Source organism: Bos javanicus, chromosome 19 (genome assembly GCF_032452875.1).
Source record: "Bos javanicus breed banteng chromosome 19, ARS-OSU_banteng_1.0, whole genome shotgun sequence".
NCBI classification, from domain to species: Eukaryota; Metazoa; Chordata; class Mammalia; order Artiodactyla; family Bovidae; genus Bos; species Bos javanicus.
This window is the reverse complement of record NC_083886.1, coordinates 15,101,507-15,110,559: the sequence shown is the minus strand read 5'-3', so window position 1 is coordinate 15,110,559 and position 9,053 is coordinate 15,101,507.

Here is a 9,053-nt window from a genome sequence, read left to right as displayed (position 1 = left end):
GGGAAGAGAAAATAAATCTCATGGCAGCTGTTGGCTGAATTTTGCTTGGGCAGGTATGGGCAGTTTCCAGCGACTGTGGGAGGCTATGTTGTCAGAGACTCAAGGGGCTATGTGCTGTGCTTAGTCGCTCAGTCGTGTCCGACTCTTTGCCACCCCATGGACTGTAGTCCGTCAGGCTCCTCTGTCCATGGGGATTCTCTAGGCAAGAATGCTGGGGTGGGTTGCCATGCCCTCCTTCAGGGGATCTTCCCAACCCAGGGACCGAATCCCGGTCTCCCGCATTGCAGGCGATTCTTTACCGTCTGACCCACCAAAGAAGCCCAGAAATGGCTATAGATGTGGCCATCTTCGGAGAAGGCAATGGCACCCCACTCCAGTACTTTTGCCTAGAAAATCCCATGGACGGAGGAGCCTGGTAGGCTGCAGTCCATAGGGTCGCTAGAGCCTGATACGACTGAGCGACTTCACTTTCACTTTTCACTTTCATGCATTGGAGAAGGAAATGGCAACCCACTCCAGCGTTCTTGCCTGGAGAATCCCGGGTACGGGGGAGCCTGGTGGGCTGCCGTCTCTGGGGTCGCACAGAGTCGGACACGACTGAAGCGACTTAGCAGCAGTAGCAGCAGCAGTGGCCATCTTCTGCCTGCCCCAAGACCGCCAACCCACTGTCATGAACCACAGGTACCACCTGAGTTTCAAAACACCAAGCCCACACCTTGTGCCTCCAAGGCAGGGCTGAGGGTCTCGGGAGCGCAGGCTGAATGCATTAATTCATGGAGGGCTTATTTGCTGTGTCACTCTGAGGGTCTTTTTTTTTTTTCTTTTTAATGTAGGTTTGTCCCTCTATAACCTGAGTAGATGCAGAGCGGACATTCAATACATCCCTGCCCTGGCGGGCAAGGGGAGGTATAAACAACTTCCTCGAGGCTGGGCAGTGAGTCAGGCTCCTGAGAGTCCCGACTCCACACCCAGCCCTTTAGTCACCAGACCCAGCTCCTCATGGGTGTAAATCATTGGCATCAGAGTTGCTGATCAGTCAAACGAGTAATCATAGTTTTGGGAGGAGGGATGGGTGAGGGATGTGAACACAGCGCTTTGGGTTTGCATCCCACTCTCCTGACCTCCTGCATCTTCAACCGCAAGCTTTGAGGCTTTTTCATGCTCTTTCTGATCTCCAACCGGATTCCGAGTCATTCCGTGGGTGCAGGAATATCCAAAAGTTCTGTCTGCTTTCCAGACAAAAATATAACATCAAAGCCATTTTAGTGATCATCTTAAGGGAGCTAAAAAGGCCTAGAATGGAAAGATGTCTAGTTTTCCCATCATAAAGAGAGAAAGCCTTAAAATTAAGCAAAATTAATCTTTCGAAGAGAGAACAATGCAGAATCTGATTCAGGATAACACATTAGTTCAAATCTTGCCTGGGAAAGGCATCTTGCAGTACCAAATTGCGCCACCATCAATTCATCCAGTGACTTATTTTTGACATGCCAATTCCAAAATAGCAAAATCTCTAATAGAAACGATTGTATGCTGCTTTCCTCTCTGTTTCTCCCCCCACAGTCTTTCCTTCAATTTGGTGACTCAGCAGCACGCATAGATACATCCCTCTTCAGATTCAAGCTTGTTTATTACACAGAAGGCAGGTTTCCAGAACAGCTCCTTGGTGACAAGGAACTGGGCATTTTCACACATTGTAGAACTAAGCCTACCATGAAGAATCAAATCCTCATCAGCAAAGAGGAGGGAGGAGGGCTAAAATAAAGTTTGTGCTGAGTGTAATGTATGTGTAAAGATCTAGAGATTAAGGAAAGTAGGAAGAAGTGCTAAACTCAGAAAGATCATTTAGTGACTGTACATATATGCCTGTGGGTAGGGAGGTGCTTTATCCCTTTACAGAATGTGGAAATGTGGGTTTACAGAGGCCTCGACAAAAAAATGCAGTTTGAAGGTATTGTCTTCGGGACCAGCAGTGTCGGATAGAACTTTGGGGGCTGGAGATTACCTGTACTGCACTGTCCAGTACGGTAGCTGCTAGCCTCACGTGGCTTTTGAGCTCTTGCAATGTGACTAGTGTGACTGAAGAACTGACTTTTAAATTGTAATTAATTTTAATCAATTTAAATGTAAATAGCCTCATGAGGCCAGTGACTTCCTTACTGGGCAGTGCTTTACTAGACTATAAATAGGTACATTTAAAGGTGTCAATTATTTTAGTTGTAGGAACGTCTTAGAGATCATCTGCTGTAAAAATCTGACTTGTCTGTGCCCAGGGAAGGTGTGGATGCTCCTGACTACATCTATATAAGCAGTGCTTTAGAGCAGTGTAGATTCTGTGCAAAATAAGAGCTGATCTGATTAGACCCAGTAAATAAGAGGGTGGAAACGTCTACTCTGCTTGGCTTCTGATGTCTGCCTTTCCAAAAATATTTTCCGTAATTGCTTGGGCAATGACTGCTCCTGAGACTAATCAGACCTTTATGAGTCCCTCAAATAGTTGCATCTTCCACTTGTATTGCTTCTTCTGGTTAACAAATGGGTGACAGATTTGACGTATCTGTCACAAGTGGAAGATAGCTGTGTTCAGGGCTCCCCAGTCTATAGCATCTTGATTTCAGGGGGTCATCAGGTCCCAGGGGTCTGGAATGCCTGCTTACTAATACCTGTAATTCCAGAGTCTATGCCATTAATAGCTATAAAAAGGCAAATCCCCCAGGGAAGTAAAGCTTGATGTTATTGTCCTCTCACACATTTAAGAGGGACAGTGGACACGAGGTATCTGGGAGAAAACTGTATAAATGTGGAAAATATTTAAAAACAAAAAAACCCCCAAAACAAGAGGGGTAGAAATAAAAAAAAATATTTCATTTACTATAGAAACTTGCCTAATGCTTGTGCTATTTTATAAGATGTAAGATAGCGCCTTATATGGCTATCATAAGGATTAACTAGATATTATTCATTGCAAAATACTATAAACTTCTATTTGTACAGTCTTACTAGTTCTCATGTAATTTATTTTTCCATCTATAAAAAAGTCACATTACAAAAAAACAAAACACCCAGGAGAGATAGAGAGGGACCTGAAAGCATCAGCCCTAATTTTACTACTTAACGAAACAACTATTAGCATCTTTTTCTGATTTTTTTTCTTCCATGCCTGACTTTTTAGTTTTCTTACAGTGTACCTACAATTTTGTAACCTGAGTTCAAGCTTCTTGAGCTAGGCATTATATAAGGAAATATTATTGCAACATGTCTAGGATAACTAGACATTTAGTATCTATCTATCTGTCTCTGAAAGGTTCCGCCCTTAATTCAACCCTGGGGCTGTGGCAATGATGCACAGTGATGAAGATTCCAATATAAACAACATCCATGAAAAAATGCACCTGTGCCTATTTTAACATTTGATCTGTGTTCTTCAGAGCTTAGTGTCCCTCTGTGAGGCTTTATCGTGGTGTGAATTTACCATTTACCAGGGAAAATCAAAGGCTGCTTCATACCTGGCTGGAGTTAAATGAAAATATTAAAGGCTCAATGGGAAGGGAAGGGAGGTGTCAGGTGAATTATATACTTTATTTATCCCGTTTATCTTCATCAAACACAGTTGGGTAGCTTTTATCAATCATAGTTCAGAAATGAGGGGTTAAAAAAGATTGCCCAAGGTTGTATTATTATTAAGTAGCAGTACAAAAATTAGCACTTAAGTCACCCCAATATGCCAGACAGGTAAACAAGAAAGCATATGCACCCGTCATTTAAAAAGGAAAATAGAGGGATTTGATTTTTTTTTTTAACTAGAATATATTCATGTATTTCTTGAGGGGAAAAAATTGTTTCAAAGGAAACCTTCAAAGAAAAGGGAAATGAAAAAATAAAATACCTCCTCCCCCACCACAAGTTAGTAACCTCTTGTAGTAATAATACCAGAAATGGTAAGAGATAACTTTAAGGACTTACTAGGTAATTAATGCCACTTTGCATAATCTCCTACAATACCAAAGAGAAAAAACCTGATCCTACTGCAAGGGAGTTAATGACCATATTAGCCCAGGTCCCAGGTTGCAAACACCAACCCCCTCTAGTTGTAAATTGTGACAATATTCTGATGTCAAACCTGAGTATACAAATAAAAACAAGGGCAACTGAAGGGGTGGGGGTGTAGCAGAGGTTCCCAGATTGGTTAGAAGGCAGCATCTACCCTACTGTGTTGCTCATCTGCTCTCTGCTTTGCCAAATAGTAGCAAATCTGTGTTACAGGAAATTGTAAGCCTCAAACAGGACTGCACCCACCCAAAATGTATACATTGTCACAAACATAACCTCTGCAGTTCTGTCTCCAGAACCCTGGAGCAATGTCTGACTACAATCTGGATGCTAATCAGGGATATCTTCCTTCACCAGAGGGCTTCTAAACTCCCAGCCCCTACATCCGCCCCCTCTTGCCACATCTGCTGGAAATCCAAGGCTCGGCTTCCCCCCACCCTCCTCCTTGTTTCCATGGAGACGAAACAGTTTACCAACCCCACCCCCCCAACTCTAAGCCCTGGTTATTTTTAACTGTAAAACTCTGAGCCAGGTCACAGCTGGGATCTGGAAGATGCAATGACGTCTATAGCCACCCCTCTCTCCCACCAACGCCTTCTTTTCTGCAGTTGCTGGGGGTGGAGACACTCCTGGGAGATTTTGCTCTCCAAAGCGTTTTGCTTTACATCATTGAAGCTAAACCTATGCTCACTGAGATCTGACAGGTGTCTTGAATCTGAAACTATGCACACCCAAAACAAGGCAAAGATCTTAGCAGGGGGTGGGGGCAGCCAGGTAAGATGGACATTGCTGTCACCTACCTGTGGCTAGAGCTTAGATAAATGTCCTTTGGTAAAAAAAAAAAAAAATATATATATATATATATATATATATCTCAAGATGTCATCCTCTAGGCAAAAAAAAAAAAAAATAGGGCTCTGGCTCCTGCCCCCAGTCCAGTGGCTTTTCTGCTGCAGTTTGACTTTGCTTAAAAAGAGGCTCCCCACAGGATACTGTATGGGAAAACCGTTCCACCTCTCAAAGGCAAAGCAAATGCCCACGCGGTGACGGTTGGCCCACTGCGGTGCTCTCCTCCTCTCCTGAGCGTTCCTTTCAGTTCACCCATCTCCGAGGCCCCTGGTACTTGGGAGCTGGTGTCTTCATGGCACTTCTGAACTTTTCACCCCTTTTCAATGATTTTGGGGAAAAGCGATTAAATTACCCTGAAAATGGCTTTTTTCATCTTAGACAACATCCTAAGATCGGAAACTGAAATAAGAACATCAGATACTTAGTCCCAACTCAGTTTTCCAATAGGGTATACTGTTTGGGAACATTAAAATTAAACTCCACAGTGCAGGTCCCAGTATTTTTTTACTTCTTAAAATAATGTTATATGTTGTGATAATGGGGGTGGGGGGTGGGACGGGGAATTCAAATAGTTATCTATTGTTTAGTGAGAGAAAAGAGGGTTAGGTTAGCCAACAATACAGATACGGGGAGTGTACTTGGAAGGAAAGCTCTCCGGGGAGGAGAGAGGTACATTGGAAGTGTTATGAGTTGGCAATTAGCTGTCAGTTCACAATGGCGATGACAGCATTTCAGCATTTTTTGCTTTGATTAGTAATAAAGTGCTGGCTTCTTAAAACAATTGTGAGGCCTTCTCCTCTCCACACTTCTTGAGATGCTACTTCTGATCAACATAACTCGACCAAGACAAGACTAATCGCCAACTACCTGAAAGCTGTCATGTAATATCTCCAGGAGGCCAGAGAAAGCAGAAAAACCATGTGGCTTGATTAAGAACATGAGATTAATTCAATCAAATGGTTTATCTGCTGCCACAGAAATCCATCCCCTGTGCTCGACAGTAGAATGTAAGTGCTTCGGACTTAATTACCCAGCCCAGAAAGATGAAAAACAAATCTGGGCTGGCATAGGTTAACCACAGCTTTCAAAGACAAGGGGAGGTATGGTGCTATTCAAGGCTGTATCTATTAAATCAACATTTTTGTAGCTTTCAGTTTGGGGTATTAAACATTTTAATGGTCATTTTCTACATTCTTATCTCAACTTCCTTATTCCTACTCTTAACAGGGAAGGGGGCCCAGTACGTAACACATACCAAGCAAGTAACTCATAGTGACAAAGGAATTTTAATGACAGATGCAAGACATTTATCCTTCAAGTACCTGTGTCTCTTGCCTTGTAAGGCTGGTCAGTTGAATCAAAGGGCAGTTTATCTCAGTGCATCTCAACTGGTAGAAGCCAAAGCAACAAGGCAAACAATGAACAGACAAAGAACTGCCTCCTTTAGAAACAAAAACCGGCTTTCCAAGTTTCTGGGAAATGATTTACCTGTCCCCACCCTCTAGCCTGCAGAAGCAGCATACAATGCCAATGAGGACTCCGTGGATAGGAGACTTCGGTTCCAAGATACCTCCAAGCTACTCTTCACTACCGTTCCCTCTCCCCAAACAAGTGTCCGTGTCAGCACGGCCACTGCCGTCCTGTCCAGGCTGCTCTGGCTCTCCTTGCACCCCGAGATCAGTATCACTTACATTTCATGCAGAGGGCCGGTTATTGTGTCCGACTGAAGGGAAAGTCTTTATTATGGCTGGGCTACCTCTTCTGCACAGGCTACAGACATGGCAGTGTCCCACTGTAGCAGAGGTGGTCCTTTCTGGCCGATCTGGGAGAGGTTACTCGCATCCAGCTGAACACACTGGAAAGGAAAGCAAAGCTTCCTCTTGAACGGAACTAACTTTCAGAAATTCAGATTAAAAAGCCAGGTACATGCAAGGTGTAGGAAAGCTTTTTGTGTTAATAACAGTGTATAAGGTATCTACAAAGACATCCTTAAAAATGAATGGAAGAGGGACTTCCCTGATGGTCCAATGGCTAAGATTCCATGCTCCCAGGGCAAGGAGTCTGGGTTCAATCCCTGATCAGAGAACTAGATTCCAAGTGCTGCAACTAAAGCCCCTATCTATGTGCCACAAGCAAGATCCAGCACAGCCAAATTAATAAATTTTAAACAAAGAATGGGCGATATTCCAGAATGCTGTTTAGAACACAGTACAGCTCCCTTGCTTGGAAACCAGTCAAGGTGTTTCGGAGTTACAAACGAGTTAGCTTTCCAAAGCTTCTATGTTTGGTCTTCTGACTCATCATGCTGGAAACTTTAGTTATTATATATCTACATTTTTCCTAAAGTGATGTCACGCAAGTGTATGTTCCTCGGCTCTTTGTCTCGTCACAACAAAGATTTGGAGTGACGGACATTAAAGCCCCCTTGGCATGTCACAGCTCTCAGGTCTTGGATAGACCGTGAGCTCTCAGGTCTTGGATAGACTGTGTTATAGGTCTCAGGTCTCGAATGGATTGTGTTATAGCTCTTAGACAAATCAGTGTTACGGCTCAGTGTTACAGCTCTATTTTATTTAGAAGATAGCAGGAAAATCCACCTTCGAGGCGTGAGGGCACGTCAATCCAAAGACACGAGAAGAGCACCCCAGCGCGCGGGGGAGAGAGAGAAAGAGAGCGAGCTAGCTTTGGCTCCTCTCTTTATATGTTTTTCTCTCCCTGGGCCTGTCCTGTGTAAATTGGGCCAGCCAGGAGCATTGTTTGTTTTACCTGAGGTCCTTACTCCGGTCCTCAGACCTTCTTTTGTTCTATTTTCGCAGGCTTTTCCCTTCCTTGTCTTTAAGCCACCACCATTTTGGGCTCCTTTTCCCTACTCTACCTAACAGTTTGAATGACTTCCCAAGTAGAACTTTGTTATTGATGAATGTCACTGGTCGTCTTCGCTTTCCCGTAACCACAAGCTGAGGATCTCATTACTCAAAACTGGGAAGTTTGTTCTTATCATTTAGCAGTGACTGGTTAACCAAGTCCAGATTTAAAATGGGGGCTTGGGGTGGGGGGAGGTGTAAACAATAAAAGGATGAAAACTGGAACCCAAGAAGAGATAAATCACAAATAGTTTGTTTCAGTAGAGACTGTTAAAGTCTCTGAGCACAAGGGGTCACTGACAGAAAGAAAAAGTTCCAACAGAAATCCTTTAAATTGTAATAAAAATCCTTCACAGTTAAAGATCTTTATTCATTGTTTATTACTGTTGAGTTTTAAACTTTCCTTCTTCTGAGATGATCTGGACCAAGAAAGACCTGTATCAATGTAGTTGGCTTATGGCCAATCCCATCTAGCAGAAAAGGGGAAGGATGGAATATTCTTTGAAAAGTTCTTGCTAGCTCTGCATTTTTAGTAAGAAGGGCCTTCCTTTGGTGACAAGAAGGAAAGAAGGAAATAATGTAGTAAGCTAGTTAGCGACATCAAATATCAGCAAATGCTTTTCTATTATAAATGCAAAAGGGTAGTGACTACTTTTGAGTACTCCTCACCCAAAATTATGGCTTGGTTTGAGAAATCCCCTAGAATTTTAAGTTTTAAATTCTGCAAAATTGGGTTTCCCAAAACCATAACAATCCCACCTTCTAAACTCTAGTCTTTTGAAATTACAGCCTTATTTTTGTCACTGTTTTCAACCATGCCATTTTCATCAAATCTGATTCCCCAATCAGCTTTTCAGACTTCAACTGGATCCAAGGTTTCTATCAGACTGTCCCGCTGTCCTCCCACTCCTAACCACCACAGCTGCCCCTTGTGTCTTAGCCAACTAAATCTCTTGGCACCATTTTCCTTACTCCCATGGCTGCCTCCACCTCCTCCTCCACCCACGATGTCTGGAACAGTCTCCCTCTTCCATCTGCCATTTTATTTCTCTCATCTCCATCTTATCATTGCCTCAAAACCTCACCTCTCCCAGGAAGCCTTCCTTAATCAAGATTAAGGACCTCAGGCTACAGCGGACATCACCCGACACTGACATCTAATGCACTTTTAGAACAATACTTCAAAGAAGCTGGACTTCCCTGGGGGTCCAGTGGTTAGGAATCTGCCAGCCAATGCAGGGGACACGCATTCGATCTCTGGTCTGGGAGGACTCCACATGTTGAAGGGCA